Source organism: Malania oleifera, chromosome 2, assembly GCF_029873635.1.
Source record: "Malania oleifera isolate guangnan ecotype guangnan chromosome 2, ASM2987363v1, whole genome shotgun sequence".
Taxonomy (NCBI): domain Eukaryota; kingdom Viridiplantae; phylum Streptophyta; class Magnoliopsida; order Santalales; family Ximeniaceae; genus Malania; species Malania oleifera.
Window position 1 is genome coordinate 23,060,260 of NC_080418.1, and position 18,324 is coordinate 23,078,583.

Below are 18,324 nucleotides of genomic sequence, written 5' to 3' on the forward strand. Positions count from 1 at the left end.
GGGTCAAACTTTGATGACAGAATTTCTGTTCATGCTCTCCGCAGTCGGATTAAGATTTTGTTTGAATAGAAAGAAAAAGATGAGATGCAAATATATTGTTTATCAATTTTTTCTCATGTAGGATATTATTAAAAATAATTTTAGAATTAAATATTAATGATATATACATTTAAATTTTGTTTTTTATTTATAATATATTTTAACTTCTTTCTTTGGTCCCTTGACAACAAAAAGATGAAAATTTGATTTTTAATGACTTTTTTATTCTTTTTCTTAATATTTTAAAAATAGGTTATAACTTTTGGTATGCTCATATAATAGTTCATTATGGAATTGACATTTGAGATGTCAATATAATCTTTACTTATATATGGACATGTTTTACAACCAAAATGAAAAGAAAAAAGATGATTAACAATATCTAGTTCCTGAAGAATTAGACTGCTGAATTTTCATAACTCCAAATTTCTTTACTTTAATCTTTCCTATATTTCTCTCTTTATTTGATTTACAACACGTTATCAGCACGATTAAGTCTCTAATGGTATAACAAAATCTTTTAAGTTTCGTTGATATTATTCCAAAGTAAGAATCCTTTTTTTTTTATTTTTTTAACATTTGTTATCTATATAACTTTAGTTTTTTTTTTTTTTGTCAAACTATATTTATGTGTTAACTATATCTTTTATCTTGAGTACGTGTCTTTAAATGTTTTTATGTTGGAATATATGTGAGAATAACATTTTCATTTTAATATTTACTTAACTTTGAATTTTTATTTGTTTTTCGAAGTGATTTTATGATGTCAAACCTCACAAAACTTGAATTCGTTGTCCTTGATATTTTTGGAAGAAATTATCTGCCATGGGTACTTGATGTTGAGATTCATCTTAATGTTATGAATTTTGGAAGTACAACTGAAAAAGAAAATCAAACATTTCTGCAAGATCGCTCAAAGACAATGATTTTCCTTCGACACCATTTATACAAAGATTTGAAAATTGAGTACCTTACTATTAAGGATCCATTAGTTTTTTGGAACAACTTGAAGGAGAGATATGAACACTAAAAAATGATAATTCTTCAAAAAGCTCGATATGATTAGATATACTTGTGACTGCAAAATTTTAAAATTGTAAGTGAATATAATTCACCCTTATTTAAAATTAGCTCTCAATTGAAATTATGTGGAGAAAAAATTACCAATGATGATTTGTTAAAAAAAACATATTCAACTTTTCATGCCTCGAATATGCTTCTGTAGCAGCAATATCGAGAGTGTAGATTTACAAAATATTTTGAGCTAATTTCTTATTTACTAGTGAGTGAGCAAAATAATGAGTGTTTGTTGAAAAATCATCAATCTCATCCAACTGGCTCAACACTATTCCTTAAAGTGAATGTGGCTTTTACTCAAGATTGTGAACGAGGTCGTGGTGGTAAAAGGGGTCGTGGTAGAAAAAATTGTTGGACTTGTGATGATTATCCTTCAAAGTTTGAAATCAAAGGAGCTGAAAAGACTTAAAGGAAAGGGGCAAAGAATAAAGAAATATCTGAACAAAATAACAAAGTGCAAAATAATGATTATATTTTCTATAGGTGTAGAACAAAAAGTCATTGGTCTCGAATATGTCGCACTCCTAAACACCTAGTTGATCTTTACAAGACATCGTTAAAAGGAAAAGGGAAAAATGCTGAAGTGAATTTGTCTCAACCCATTGATGCTAAGTATGAGTCTCCTTTGGATGTTGATTTTGATGTTTCTGATTTTTTTGAGGATCCTAGTGGCAAAATTGATCATTTGATTGGGGATGAAAATGTCTATTATTAAATTATCTTTATGTTTATGTTATTTAAAAAAAAATTAACTTATGTAATTTTTTAATTAAAAGTTTTACATATAATATGTTTGGTAGTATTTTCTTATCTTTCCTAATTCTTAAATTTTATTTTTCATTTACTAGATCATATAAAATAAACTTGATAAAATGGAGGATGATATGTGTTTGGTGGATAGTGGTACGACTCACACAATTTTTCGTGTTAAAAAATATTTCTTACAATTAACATTAGCTGAAATTAATGTTAATACAATATTTGACTCTGCAAATGTAATAGAGGGCTTTGGAAGAATTCACATTATGTTTTCAAATGGGACAAAATTGTATATTGATGATGCATTGTATTCTAGTAGATCTCAAAGAAATCTACTAAGTTTTAAAAATATACGTCGCAATGGATATCATGTTGAAACAAAAAATGAAGGAGATATGAAATATTTTTTTTATTACATCTACACTTTTAAACCAGAAGATCATATTAGAAAAATTTTCAAGTTTTTCATTTAACCTATATTTCACAAAAATAAGAATGGTTGAATCAAATTTTATGTACCGGAAGTGCTCCGAGCCTAGAAGTTTTATATTTTGGCATGATCGTCTTGGCCATCTTAGTTCAACTATGATGCGATGAATCATTGAAAATATACATGGACATCCATTAAAGGATCAGAAAGTTATTTTATCAGATGATTATTTTTGTATTTCTTGTGCTTAAGGAAAACTACTTGTTAGACCTTCTCCATCTAAATTACCTTTATAGTCTCCATCTTTTCTTCAAAGAATACAAGGAGATATTTGTGACCCAATCCATCCATTTTGCAGACCATTTCGATATTTCATGATTTTAATTTATGCTTCTACTCGATGGTCACATGTTTGTCTACTTTCAACTCGTAATATTGCTTTTGCTAAATTTCTTACTCAAATAATAAAGTTAAGATCAAGTTTTCCTGATCATCCCATTCAGAATGTCCGTTTATATAATGCAGGTGAATTTTCTTCAAAAACATTTTATGACTATTGCATGTCAATTGGAATAAGTGTTGAACATTCCATTACACATGTTCATACACAAAATGGTTTAGCGAAATCCTTCATTAAGCGTTTACAATTTATTGCTAGACCTATGCTTATGCGATCAAAGCTTCCTGCTTCTACTTGGGGTCATGCTAGTGCATGCTTACCAGTGTGTGGCAAATGAGTTTACATGAATAATATATTGATAATCAATTGAAACTGGGATAGCATGTAAAATAATATACCGTATAACTCACACCTATATGACCTAAAATACAACTTTAATATCATATATATATATATATATATATATATAACTGTGAAACTTCCCTGAAAAATTGTATGTCATGGTTTAACCTCTCATGACAGGGTTCTGCAATCTGTAGGCGGGACTTAACACTGGTTGACCTATTAGGATAAGTCAACTGAAACTTTATCCATCATCAGACCGGCCACTTTGCAATCCCTCAAAAGGCTCTGTAACTGACATCTCCCTCGTCAAATCGGCCACCTCAACCTAGATTTTTGGGGAGCCTGCAGTCCCTCCAAGGCATGGTTGACGAAAATCCACACACTATCCGAGATATGTGGTTGCACTCTAATCTGAAATAGCTACGGTACCGTGCTCTGTTAACTAAATCTGAACTGAACTGATTCATCAGGTATCTGATACTGTATAATATATATATATATATATATATATATATCTGAATGTTATGGTTCTGAAACCTGTATATCATGGTATTATAAAAATATTATAATATATATATATATATATATATTTGTATATATACTATAAATCATAATTCTATAAATCTGGTAAAACACATTTTTGGACATAAATTCTGTGGATCATGATATTCTGAAAAATTATATAAATACTGTACTGAACAAATACTTGCTCAAGCCACACAATTAACAAATAAAACTCATATACTAAAATTTGTATAACTGTGTAATTTATATTTTGTATCTCATAATCATATACTATAATTTACTGATAAAATTTCTTAATTTACTAGCATTGCATATTTCCTTTACCTGACAAACTGAGCTCATCTACTAATTTCTAACTCACGCCCATAGCGTTCATAATTCCAAAATCCTGAAATTGTACATACATATATATACCTGTCAACCAACTGACATCCAATATAATCATCGTACTCACATTTTCTAAACTATAAATTACTTATCTTTTTACCTACTGGGATCCTTAACCCAGCCTACAGTGTTTGGAAGCCCAAACCCTGAAATCGCAACACCCTAATTTAATCATCCCAACCACTAGTATATCAATATTTAATACAAAGTTTGGGCTCAAAAAAGCCTACTAACCAAATATACCTTAAATAAACCACTTACCTTGATTTTGGGATGGTGCCCAAACTTTTCAAATCAAAATTCTGTTTCGGTTAAGCTGTAGAGAATCTCCCCAAGATTATCATGGTAGCTTTTGATCATCGAACTGGGGAGAGATGGAGCCGAAAATCTAAAGAGAAGGCAGAGGCACCAAAATTTAGAGAGAGAGAGAGAGAGAGAGAGAGAGAGAGAGAAGGGCAATTGAATTTCTTCAAATTTTGATTTTTTTTGCGCTTTTATATAATCTATTGCCACGTGGCTTCGTCGACGAGACACGTGGCCTCATCGACGAACCGAAGAAGGGAGTTCGTCGACGAAGGTAAATGGCTTGTCGACGAACCAATAGGTCTGAATTACTCCCTCTCGGTATCTCTTCGTCGACGAGACACTGAGACTCGTCCACGAATCCTACAAGGAGTTCGCCGATGAAACCAAAGCATTCGTTGACGAACCCTGCTTTGACCCTTTAAAATTTTCCTTTCTCTTTATTATTTAATTATTATAATTTCTTGGTCTCTACAACATCTGTTATATGTTTGTGAAAATTCAAAAATTTTGGGATATAGGAAAGTTTCACAAATGATATATATTATTTTTATATAGCAGGAAAATACAATTTTTTCCATACAAATTATACTATAAGAGTTTCATTTAAATTGTGTGGCATGAGAAATAGCAGATATAGTACAAAAATTAATACAGAATTTTTTTATAACTTTTACAGAATAATGATATTATAGTTTGTACAGAACCATGATTTACAGTTATTACATAACCATGATATACAGTTATTATAGAGCTATAATTTACATTTATTACAGAACCATGATATACAGTTATTACAGAGCTATGATTTACAGTTATTATATAGAATTATGGTTATTTCAGTTTATACAGAATTATGGTAAAATAGTAATATACAGACATAATATTTTATAGTATTAGATCCCTGATGGACCAGAACAGATTACAAAGCATGGTACCGTAGCTAATACAATAGATTGTAGAGGCTCGAAAAAATATAATAATAAAAGAAATAAGAAAAAGAGGAAGAAAGTTTGGGAACAACCCAAATCGTCGATGGTTTCGTGGGGAAGTAGGAAAACCATCGACAGTTTTTTTTTTACCGCGGAACGGTTACAGGTAAAACGGTAAAAAAAAAAGAGCGGGTAAAACCCAAACCGTTGATGATTTTGTAAGAGAAGCAAAAAAACATCGACGATTTTCTCGGCAGTGTAGGCTATAAGGGAAACTCGCGAGCTAGTTGTAAAATTAAATAGAATACACACACACACACACACACACACACACTATCTCTCTCTCTCTCTCTCTCACTTACTCACTCACCAAAACCCTACAGCTATACCATCATTTTCCTTCGATTTTCGCTACATTAAACTTTGGATTGACGATCAAAAACCACCACGAGGTTCTTGGAAAGATTCTCTACAAGTTTACAATAGCAGAATTTCAGTTAAGGGTTCCAGGGCACCACTCCAAAATTAAGGTAAAGGTGTTAAATATTGGTTTTAATGGTTAAATTGAAGTATTTGGGCCTAGGGAATATTAAATGATAATATTTTGGTGATTTAGTTGATTAATTTGAGAAAAATATAATTTCAGGGATTTGAACTTCGAATGCCACGGGACGTAGATTTAGAGTTTCAACAGGCTTAATAGGAAACAGGTAAGGGAATAAATTAAGTCAGACATTTTCAGAAATTTATTTATGAATTAATATATTTTTGGGAATACTAGTGTTGAACAGAGAAAACATATTTTATAGCATGTTATATTATAATACAAAGTAGAACTCACTCGTGTGGCATGAGTATAAATTTAATGTAATAATCATATGTTAGAATATGTTATTATTTCATAGAATAAGTATGATTTTACCATAATTTTTGAAAGATGATAATCAGTATAGGAATTAAGATATTTTCTAGTACAATATGATATGACAGCCGGCACAGATGTCGAGATAGTATATTCGTCGTAGATGCTATGATATGACAACCAGTGTAGATGTCGTGATTAGTTTTATTATGATGATATGATTCAAAAATTATGAAATAACAGTTTTTATTCAGAAATATGTAAAATCCAGATTTTATTTTAGAAATGTGAACATTTTATTTACAAACAGAAATATATATTATGTGAAATGTATTATATATTAACGGAACCCGGATGATTACGTATGTTAAGAGCATGGTACCGTTGCTAGCTAGTCAGATCAGAGAGAGGATAACCACTGTGTGCTGACCCGTTAGAGGTTTGACGGTGAGTTGGCTGGGCAGACCAAATTGGTGTATAGCCGACAGTGCAACCACACTATTCAAGAAGTGTGGGTTGAAGGCCGATTAGCCCAGAAGTGTAGGCGGTGTAGTAGGATACCCACTGTTTTATTGACCCATTAGAGGTTTGACTATGTAGTAGGATGAGCAGGCTAGGATGGGTGGGCAATCGTGCGTATTTATGTCATGTTTGACTTAACCTGGTAGGCCAGCTAGCGTTAAGTCTAGCCTACGGGCCGCACAACCCGGATCATGTGGGGTGAAATCATGATATACAGATTTACATCCAGGATAAAATTCCAATAATGTACAGATTTAACAGATGATTTGAATGATGCGACAATTCATTATGATATAGCAAGATTATGTTTATAAGTACAAATTTTCATGTATCATCAGTTACAACTTTAGTTATACTACAGCTATATTATTTGCAGTATACGTTTATAATATGATAAAACTCATGATGTCACATAATAATATTAGTCTATTTCCCTTTCTAAGAGGTGTCTCACCCTAGTATTATAAATATTTCAGGAAATCTCGACAGAAAAGTGGAGCGAGCTTCATGACAGAGGAGTTCATTGGTATTACCCAATTATAGGGTAAATAGTCGGGCCGGGGACATGATGGATTTTTGGGATATATGTGTCTATACGTAGAAACAGTGAAACTCTGGTATTGAATATATATTAAGTGTATTATAGTTCCACTGCTTAGGTGACATGTATGTATAAATAGGTAAATTCTCGGTACCTATGGGTCCGGGTGGACTTTGACTGTGTATTATGGTATTAGAGTATTAATAGTATGTGGAAAAAAAATATAGTAGAAATTGGGGTCGTTACAAGAAACAATACAAGAGTATAGGAATAGATCAAGAATTTAGTGAGCCAATGTTGGGGAATTAAGATGAGTATTTAGGGTTTTATTCCATATTCGGGAACCAGGATTTCTGTAGTTATTTCTGTGTCTTTCTTGGGATGACGATTTTAGGAAAGTCATAGTAAACTATTGTCGGGTTGTGTTTCTCAATTGCTGGACTAGATCTTAAATTGAGAATAAGGTCGTTAGGTTAATTGAGGATATAAAATGTCAATTAGATAAATATCTTAGTTTTGTTATGCAAACAGGGTCCTCAGACTATGTTTATCTTCTTTTTCAGGATGGACCCTGGAGGTAGTAATGCTCACGTTAGTGGTGATGATGGTGCTGGCCCCTCTAATGCGCGCAACGGTGATTTAGACGCGGTTCTACGTAATGCAACTTAGTAGGTTATGACTGAAGATGCACAGAACTCTAGGGAGCAAGGAGGACTAGCAACAGACCAGGGCTACACTATAGAGAAGTTTGCAAAAATGAATCCTTCGGCGTCTTTAGGAGGAGCTGATCCTGTAGTTGCTAAAAACTGGATGCAGGAGACTGAGAAAATACTGACGGTGCTTCATTGCACTGATGAGCTGAGGGTTCTCTATGCCACGTATAAGTTAATAGGTGTGGCTGAGACATGGTGGACAACTGTGAAATTGCTTGAGGAACAAAGACATGTACTAGTGGCCATAACGTGGAACCGATTCAAGGAAATGTTCTTTGATTGTTATTTTCCTCCAACTGTTTGAGAAGCTAAGATAGTAGAATTTTTGAATCTAAGACTGGGGCAACTGACGGTTCAGCAATATGTAGCAAAGTTTAACGAGTTGTCATGCTTTGCTCCCTATATTGTTCCAGATGATGTTAAAAAGGCGATAATGTTTAAAAGGGGTTTGAGGCATGACATCCATAGACAGGTGGCAATCCTAAAGGTACAAGATTTCTCTAAATTAGTGGACAGGGCCACAGTAGCATAGGAGAGCAGCCAGAGGGATGTGGGGATGTTGAGTCAGAGGAAGAGACCCACACCTTTGGGATTCCAGGCAGGGTCCAATTGAGGCCTTTGGAGGGGAGACAAATACGGCAGAGGTCAGAGGCAGGAGACTGAGAGATGGGAGATTCAGGGTGAGCAAGCATATCCATTTTGTCCTACATGTGGAAAGTGAGACAGATGGGAAGCTGAGCGGGGAGGAATGTCTGCTACCGATGTGGTGGACCGGGTCATCTAACACGAGACTGTCGTATGCTGTATAGTACTACTCCTTCTCCCAGACCATTTAGAGGGAATATCCAGGCACCCAATGGTGGCCGCCAGCAGAGGAACATAGCCCTGATGAGAGTCTATGCATTGACACCGGGAGATGTTGAGGCTACAGGTGACGTTGTGACAGGTATGATTATTACTTTATCATATAAAGTTGTTGTTTTATTTGACTCAAGTGCCAGCCATACGTTCGGATCATTGAGGTATGTCAAGTTGACTGGAGTTGAGACATAGTTGTTAAATACTGATTTGTTAGTAGTCACGCCAACTGGATCAGTAGTGAGCTGTGGAAGGGAATTTAAAAAATATCTAGTGGGCATTCAAGAGAAAATATTACCAATCGATCTTGTAGTGTTAAACATGCAAGGATTCGATATAATATTGGGTATGGACTGGTTGGCAGCTAATTATGCCAGCATTGATTGCCATAAAAAAAAAAAAAGGTGATTTTTAGACCCTCGGGAGAGCAGGAATTCAAATTTGTGCGTTCGCGTGTGCGCGCCTCACCACAAATTGTGTTAGCCATCAAGCCAGGAAGCTACTTCAGGATGGTTGCCAAGGGTATGTGGCTTATATAAAAGAGATATCAGAGAAAGAATTGAAACTTGTTGATATTCCAGTAGTCAAAGAATTTTCAGATGTATTTCCAGAAGAGTTACCTAGTTTACCACCAGATCGGGAGATTGAATTTGTCGTGGATTTACTTCTAGGAACAGCACCGATATCTAAGGCACCCTACACGATGGCCACAACTGAGTTAAAAGAGTTGAAAGACTAGTTGCATGAGTTGTTAGCTAAAGGATTTATCAAACCTAGTGTGTCGCCCTTGGGAGCACCAGTGCAATTTTTAAAAAATAAAGACGGAACATTAAGGATGTGCATCAATTATAGAGCAATAAATAAAGTGACAATCAATAATAAGTATCATCTTCCTAAAATTGATGACTTATTTGATCAGTTATAGGGAACCCAGGTTTATTCCAAGAATGATCTTCGATCGGAATACCATCAGGTGAAAGTTAAAGTAAAGGATATTCCAAAGACAGCATTCAGAACCAGATATGACCACTATGAATTTCTAGTTATGCCATTTGGTCTGACTAATGCACTGCAGCATTTATGGATTTGATGAATCGAGTATTTCATCCATACTTGGATCGGTCTGTTGTTGTCTTTATTGATGATATACTGATATACTCGAAGAGTTTTGAAGAGCACGAAGATCATCTGAGACTGGTATTACAAGTATTGAGAGAAAAGTAGTTATATGCTAAGTTCAAGAAATGTGAATTTAGGCTGAGGCAGGTCACTTTCCTTGGACATATGATCTCCGAGTATGGCATATCAGTAGATCCAAGCAAAATAGAAGTGGTGGTGAATTAGGTGAGATCGAGAAATGTTTTGGAGATCAAGAGTTTCCTAAGTCTGGTAGCGTACTACCAGCATTTTGTGGATGATTTTTCCAGATTATTGGGTCCACTGACACGCCTCACCAGGAAAAATGTGAAGTTTGAATGGACTGAAGAGTGTGAACAGAGTTTCCAAGAGTTGAAACAGCAGCTTGTCACAGCACCGGTGTTATCTATTCCATCATGAAAGGATGAATTTGTTATATACAGTGATGCGTCCTAGAAGAGACTTGGATGTGTGTTGATGCAGTATGAGAGGGTTATTGCATACACTTCTCTGCAACTTAAAGAGTATGAAAAAAATTACCCTACCCATGATCTGGAATTAGCTGCGGTGACCTACGTGCTGAAAATTTGGAGACATTATCTCTATGGGGGTAGGTGTGAAATTTTTACTAACCATAAGAGACTAAAGTATTTCTTCACGCGAAAAGAATTAAATATAAGGCAGAGAAGATGGTTGAAACTTATTAAGGATTACGATTGCACCATCTGTTACCACCTAGGGAAAGCAAATGTGGTGGCTGATGCGTTAAGCCGGAAATCAGTGGGAACAACATTATTAGCAGGGATGATTCAGCATCCGATTCAGATGGATTTGGAGAGACTTGATGTGGAATTGGTAGAGGGTAAGCACCAGACATTTATTGCCAACCTGGTACTACAACCTGCCTTGCAAGAGAGGATTAAAATAGTTCAGAAGAATAATGTAGAATTAGAAGAACTGATGGATAAGGTGCAGGACGGACAGAGGGAAGAGTTTAATATTTTAGATGATGGAGCTCTGAGGTTTCGTACTAGGCTATGCGTACCTGCAGATGATGAAATTAAGAGGACTATCCTAGAGGAGGCACATAGATCTCTTTACACCGTAACTAAAAATATCAGGACACTCGCCTTCCTCAGCAAGCTCTTGGCAGAAGTTTCTACCTTGCCATCAATATACATATTATTAATTTAATATACCATTCATCTTATCAATTCACATTACACACAGGAGAACCCCGTCCACAGGGGACTCTTATTTATACAAAATACATGGTCCACAAAGGATTAGTCCACACAAGACTAACATCATCACAGAATACATAGTCCAGACAAGACTAACATCTTCACAAAATACATGGTCCACACAGGACTGGTCCACACAAGACTAACATCTTTACAGAAATACATGGTCCACACAGGACTGGTCCACACGGGACTAACGTCACACAGAAAAATGGTCCACACAGGCACCACTAACCACCGGTACCAATCCCCACGACCTACCCGTAGTATATCAGTAGAACAACCTCCATAGGCCTACCAATGCTCCACCCCAATATATAATGACAATATACGAACTCCTCAAGCCTGCCAACGTATATCGTGATTACATCTAGGCAATATAACAAACTCCTCAGGCCTACCAACATTATATTGTGATACACATGAATAACCAAACAAAACGACTCATATTCACACATTACATTATTTGTCACGCAGAAATCTCAAGCAGTAGCAGTCACAAACGATCATTATTCACCAATAAATTGTACTCACAGCTAACCAATGTTCACAATCCAACAGAAAATTTCATTTTTCAGTACTCACCTTGACCAATTACATTACGAAAGTTGTATTCCTGGCACAAAATTTATTTTCCATATATATATATATATATATATATATATATTATATATCAAAAGTCAGTATTTCTCCAAATGTTTAACTATGTAAATAAATCATACCTAAATATATGTAATTTGTATACTCGAAATTACATGTTTATAATTAATAAAAATATACTATAATTAATTCGCCTTACCTCTTTTCCCAAATTTCACCCATGGAAACCCCAAAACGTTACCTGCGACACTCACCCGAATCCTATTTCAGAAACCTGAGTTTATCAACCAAAACTTCAATAAAAATGTTATTTTATCATTCTGTAGGCCCTTTATACTCCATATTAAGAATAAAACTTAAAAATACCCTACTTAACCTGATTTTGGGATGGTGCTCCAGAACCTTAAACTAAAAAATCTGCTCCGCGTAGGTTGCAAAGAATCTTCCCAGGAATCCTGTGGTAGTTCCTGATCGTCAAAACGGAGCTTAACAGAGCGAGAATCAAAGAAAAAAGGGTGGGGCACCATAGGGTTTTGGAGAGGAAAAAGAGAGAATTGATTTTTCTTTGAAAACTGCTTGCGGCACTTTCCTTAATATCTCCTCTGCACAGAAAATTGTCGCCGATTTTCTCTGGCCTCCAGAAAACCATCAGCGGTTTTCTCCTAAACCGGCCCAAATTTACCATTTACCATTCTGTGGTGAAAACCAAAACCATCACCAATTTTCTGTCCTTCTTTAGAAAACCCGCGCCGATTTTCTCCTTAATCAGCCCAAAAACTTCTTTTTCCCATTTCTTTTAGTATTTAATTTTCCCGGGTCCTTACATTCTCCCCTCCTTATAAAATTTTGTCCTCGAGATTCGTTAATCCATCATTTTTCATATCTTAAAAGCTAATAAATCATGTTTACATAGTTCAATCTATTCTAACATATAAATCATCAAATCATTTAAAATCAATCAAGACTATCATTTATACAATCATAAATATATATTACCTGTACCTTTAACATTATCCCCCTTAGTCATACCAAGCATGTAAACACACACCGAGCCGCCGCTGCCACAAGACATCGGGTTGTTCCTCCTATTCTAATTAGGAGTGGGTGCATTGCCCCGTGGAGCACAAAAATCACGAGCTATGTGGCCAGGCTTGCCACAACTATAGAACATGGTATTCCTACCCCAGCATTCCCCCCAATGCCTTCTATTACATCTGGCACAAAGGGGGTGGAATGCATTCTTCTGATAGTCTCAATTAGCCCTGTCCGACCTCTGACCCCCAACATCATGATTTCCCCTCTAGGAATCATGTCGGACATCAGTATGTGAGTTGGAAGATATGGATCTCTATGTATCGAGACCTTCGGGAGTCATTCTGGTGGAGCAGTATGAAGAGGGAGATAGCATAGTTTGTGGAGCACTATTTGACGTGCCAGCAGGTAAAGGCTGAGCACTAGAGACCGCGTGTGACAGTTGCAGCCACTCCACATTCCTGGGTGGGAGTTAGATCATATCTCTATGGATTTTGTTACCGGATTACTGCTGGCATTGCATGGGCAAAATGCCCTATGGGTGATTGTAAACTGGCTGACGAAGACTGCTCATTTTCTCCCTATTAAAGTCAACTACTTTATGAGTAGGCTGGTGAAATTATATATTCAAGAGATAGTTCGACCACATGGTGTGCTAGTATCTATAGTCTCAGATTGAGCCCCACGATTCATATCACGGTTTTGAAGAAGTTTGTAGGAGGTTTTGGGGTCTCGACTATCATTCAACACAGCATTTCATCCTCAAATGGATGGGTAGACGGAGAGGACGATCCAGATACTAGAAGATATGCTACAAGCATGTGTGCTGGACTTCAGGGGTAGTTGGACCTATTATATGCCACCCGATGAATTCACGTATAATAATAGTTACCAAGCCAGCATTAGAATGACACCTTACGAGGCATTATATGGTAGGAGATGTTGTTCTCCGCTATACTGGGATAAAGTGGGTGAAAAGTGAGTTTTGGGGCCAGACTTGGTGCAGCAGGCATATGATAAAGTCCGACTTATCAAAGATAGAATCAGATCAGCATAGAGTCGGAAGAAAAGCTATGCAGATACTCGTTGCCAAAAATTGGAGTTTGATGTAGGAGACCATGTGTTCTTGAAAGTAGCACCGATGAGAGGAGTTATAAGGTTTAGGAGAAAGGGCAAGTTGAATCCTAGGTACATTGGCTCATTTCAAGTACTTGAAAAAGGGGGTCCAGTTGCCTATAGAATAGCTTTACCACCAGCATTATCCAGGATTCATGATATATTTCACGTTTCTATGCTGAGAAAATATGTCTCAGATCCCTCCCATGTAATCAGTTTTGAGGAGTTGGAGCTTAAAGATACTTTAACATATGAAGAAATACTAGTGCAGATTTTAGATAGAAAAGAATAGGAGTTGCGCATTAAGAAATTTTCATTAGTGAAAATATTGTGGAGGAATCATGCAGTCAAGGTAGTTTCGTGGGAGCTAGAGGAAGAGATATGACAGAAGTACCAACATCTATTCAGTGGGAATCAACATTAGACAGAAAAGGAACGATAATAGTTCAAGTAAGGCAAGTATAGTTTTGATTTTATTTTATGTAGTGCAGGGTAATATATTTATAAATTGTATTTTGGTTTATAGGATATAGTAGGTTTGGGAGAATTTTGTTTGTTATTGTAATCTCTCAGAACCGTATATGTAACCACAATATTCTTCCGCCATAAGTGAGGGTAATTAATAAAAGTATAACAAATTTTTTTCCTTTAGAGTTTGGTGCATATATAGTCAACAAATTTTGAGGATGAAACTTTTTAAGAGGAGGGAAGAATGTAGAGGCCTGAAAAAATATAATAATAAAAGAAATAAGGAAAAGAGGAAGAAGGTTTGGGAACATCCCAAACCGTCGACGGTTTCGTAGGGAAGTAGGCAAATCATCGACGGTTTTCTATTTACCGTGGGATGATTATAGGTAAAACAACAAAAAAGGGCGGGTAAAACCCAAACCGTAAATGGTTTTGTAAGAAGAGCAGAAAACCGTCGATGGTTTTCTCGGCAGTGTAGGCTATAAGGGAAACTCGCGAGCTAGTTGTAAATTAAATAGAATACACACACACACTCTCTCTCTCTCTCTCTCTCTCTCTCTCTCTCTCTCTCTCTCTCTCTCTCTCTCTCTCTCTCTCTCTCTCTCACCAAAACCCTATAGCTATACCATATTTTTCCTTTAATTTTCGCTCCATTAAACTCTGTATTGACGATCAGGAATCACCACGAGGTTCCTGGAAAGATTCTCTGCAAGTTTACCGGAGCATAATTTATGTTACGGGTTCCGGGGCAGCACTCCAAAACTAAGGTAAGGGTATTAAATATTGATTTCAATGGTCAAATTGGAGTATTTGGGCCTAGGGAATTTTAAATGATAATATTTTTGTGATTGAGTTGATTAATTTGGGAAAAATATAATTACAGAGATTTGAACTTCAAACGCTGCGGGGCGTAGATTTAGAGTTTCAACAGGCTTAATAAGAAATAGGTAAGGGAATAGATTAAGTCAGACATGTTCAGAAATTTATTTATGAATTAATGTATTTTTGGGAATACTGGTGTTGAACAGAGAAAACGGATTTAATAGCTTCTTATATTATAATACAGAGCAGAACTCACTCGTGTAGCATGAGTATAAATTTAATGTAATAACCGTATGTTAGAATATGTTGTTATTTCATAGAATAAGTATGATTTTACTATAATTTTTGAAAGATGATAATCAAGTACAAGAATTAAGATATTTTACAGTATATTATGATATGGCAGCTAGCATAGATGCCGAGATAGTATAGCCAGCGTAGATGTTGTGATATGACAGCCGACGCAGATGTCGTGATCAGTTTTATTATGATGATATGATTCAAAAATTATGAAATAACAATTTTTATTCAGAAATATGTAAAAGCCAGATTTTACTTCATAAATATGAAAATGTTATTTACAAACAGAAATATATATTATGTGAAATGTATAATATAGTAATAGAACTGGGATGGTATTTTAAGAGCACGATACCGTTGCTAGCTAGCCAGATCGAAGAAAGGATACCCACTGTGTGCTGACCCATTAGAGGTTTGACAGTGAGTAGGCTAGGCGGACCAGATTGGTGTATAACCGACAGTGCAACCACACTATTCAAGAAGTGTGGGTCGAAGGCCGATTAGCCTAGAAGTGTAGGCGGTGTAGTAGGATACCCACTGTGTTACTGACATGTTAAAGGTTTGATGGTGTAGTAGGATGGGCAAGATAGGATTAGTGGGCAATCGTGCATATTTTTGTCATGTTTAACTTAACCTAGTAGGTCAACTAGCGTTAATTCCTACCTACGAGCCACACAACCCAGATCATGTGAGGTGAAATCATGATATACAAGATTTACGTCTAGGGTAAAATTCTAATAATGTACAGATTTAACAGATGATTTAAATGATGCGATATTCATTATGATATAGCAAGATTATGTTTATAAGTACACATTTTCATGTATCATCAGTTTCAGCTTTAGTTATACTACAACTATATTATTTGCAGAACTATATTATTTGCAGTATACGTTTATAATATGATAAAACTCATGATGCCACATACTAATATTAGTTTATTTCCCTTACTAAGATGTGTCTCACCCTAGCACTATAAATATTTTATACAGGTAAATTACCGGTACCTATGGGTTCGGGTGGACTTTGACTGTATATTATGGTATCAGAGTATTAATTGTATGTGAAAAAAAAAAGTATAGCAGAAATTTGGGTCATTACATAGATAGTGCAATCACACATCTCAGATAAAGTGTGGAATGACAGTCGATTGTGCCTAGAGGAGAGACGAGGAGCTCCCTAGCATTTAGGACCAGGTTGAGGGGGCAAATCGTACTACATAGATTTACAGTTTGACTTAGCCTGGTAGGCCAGTCAGAGTTAAATCTAGCCCATGGGCCACACAACCCAAACATGCGGGGTTAATTCATGCATACAGTTATCCATTTAGGGAAGCTTTCACAGTTATATAAATAAATGTATATAGTTTTACAGAGAACAGGAACTATTTATTACAGTTAAAACTATGTTCAATTAGAAAACTTATTTTAAAAGGCATAGGTGTGAGTTATGATATGTTTTACATTGAAATGTTATCACAGTTATAACTGAATTAATAACTATGTTATTCAAGTAGAACTCATTTGCCACACGCTAGTTTTAATTTATTTCATCTACTAAGAGGTGTCTCACCTCAGAATTCCAAACTTTTCAAGTGATCCAGATAGGCGTGCGGAGCGAGCTCCAAGATAGAGGAGACTTTAGTACTACCCTCGCTAAAGAGTAAGTGTTGTGGATTTTCTGGGAGATGTATATGTATGTTTTGGAAAATACTAAAACTCTGGTATTGTAAATAAGGTTAATGTATTTTTATGTTTTCCACTGCATAGGTGGTATGTTTTGTGAACAAGTATCCTCGATATCACATGAGGTCGAGACGTTCTAGTGGATATTATTATAGGTAACAAGTTTGTAAATATTAAAAAAATAACAAAAATAAAAAATTGGTAATAATTTTAGGGTCGTTACAAAAAAATCCTTTAATTCGATTGACATTCGACCCTTTTTAACTGACTTATAATCAACTTCTTGTTAAATGAGTGAAATATGATTTTCCATTTTCATATCTGCCTCCTTAGCCGGTCGGTTCGGGTTTATTTGACGGATATCCACCAACCCACTTAAAATCCTATTACTAATTAACCCATAAAAGACCAACGTCCCACAACCCACTACCCAAGTGCCCTGCCCAGTGCGGCGAGTTTTTCCCCAGCTTAACATTATTTTAAAAAAATATATATTATATATTACCCTATTCTAGGAAGTATTTTCCAGAATGACTCTAACGTAATTAATATAACAATCATACATTGTAAATATACACTAATTATATTTAATTAAATAGGAAAATATTCTATTATTTTATTGAGTAGGAAATATTTAAATATTAATTAAAAATAATATTATTGAAATTGTTAATCAATTAGATAAACTAATTAATTGATAACAACAATCTTTCGTTTAGGCCCTATTTGGAAAATGAAACATGGGGAAAAAAAGTAAAATAAATATAAGAGAATTTAATTTTCATATTTCATATCAATAAAATTGAGGAAAAAAAAGTATAGCAAAAGAATGCATAAAAATATAATTTTAGAAATGATCAACATTTGAGTTTTCTAAATTATTAATCGTATAAAATAAGTTATCATTTTTTACATGAGTTTTCTTTTTTAATACAAAATCTTTCGTTGAAATATATATTAAAACATACTCGTGTATTGGATATTAGCTTTGGTGTATTCCCAAGAGTGGGAGTGAATTGGGTATTTAAAAAATTTGTCCCTAAGTTAACCAATGTAGCAGCATCATTACACAAACCTAGGGTCTTTCTATTTAATTATAAACTTAATCAACACATGTACTATATATAATTAATCAAACATACAATATACATGTGTTGAAAAATAAAAGTGCGGAAAATAAATTTGTAGAAATATAGAGAACATGCACGATGTGTTATCGGGGTTCAG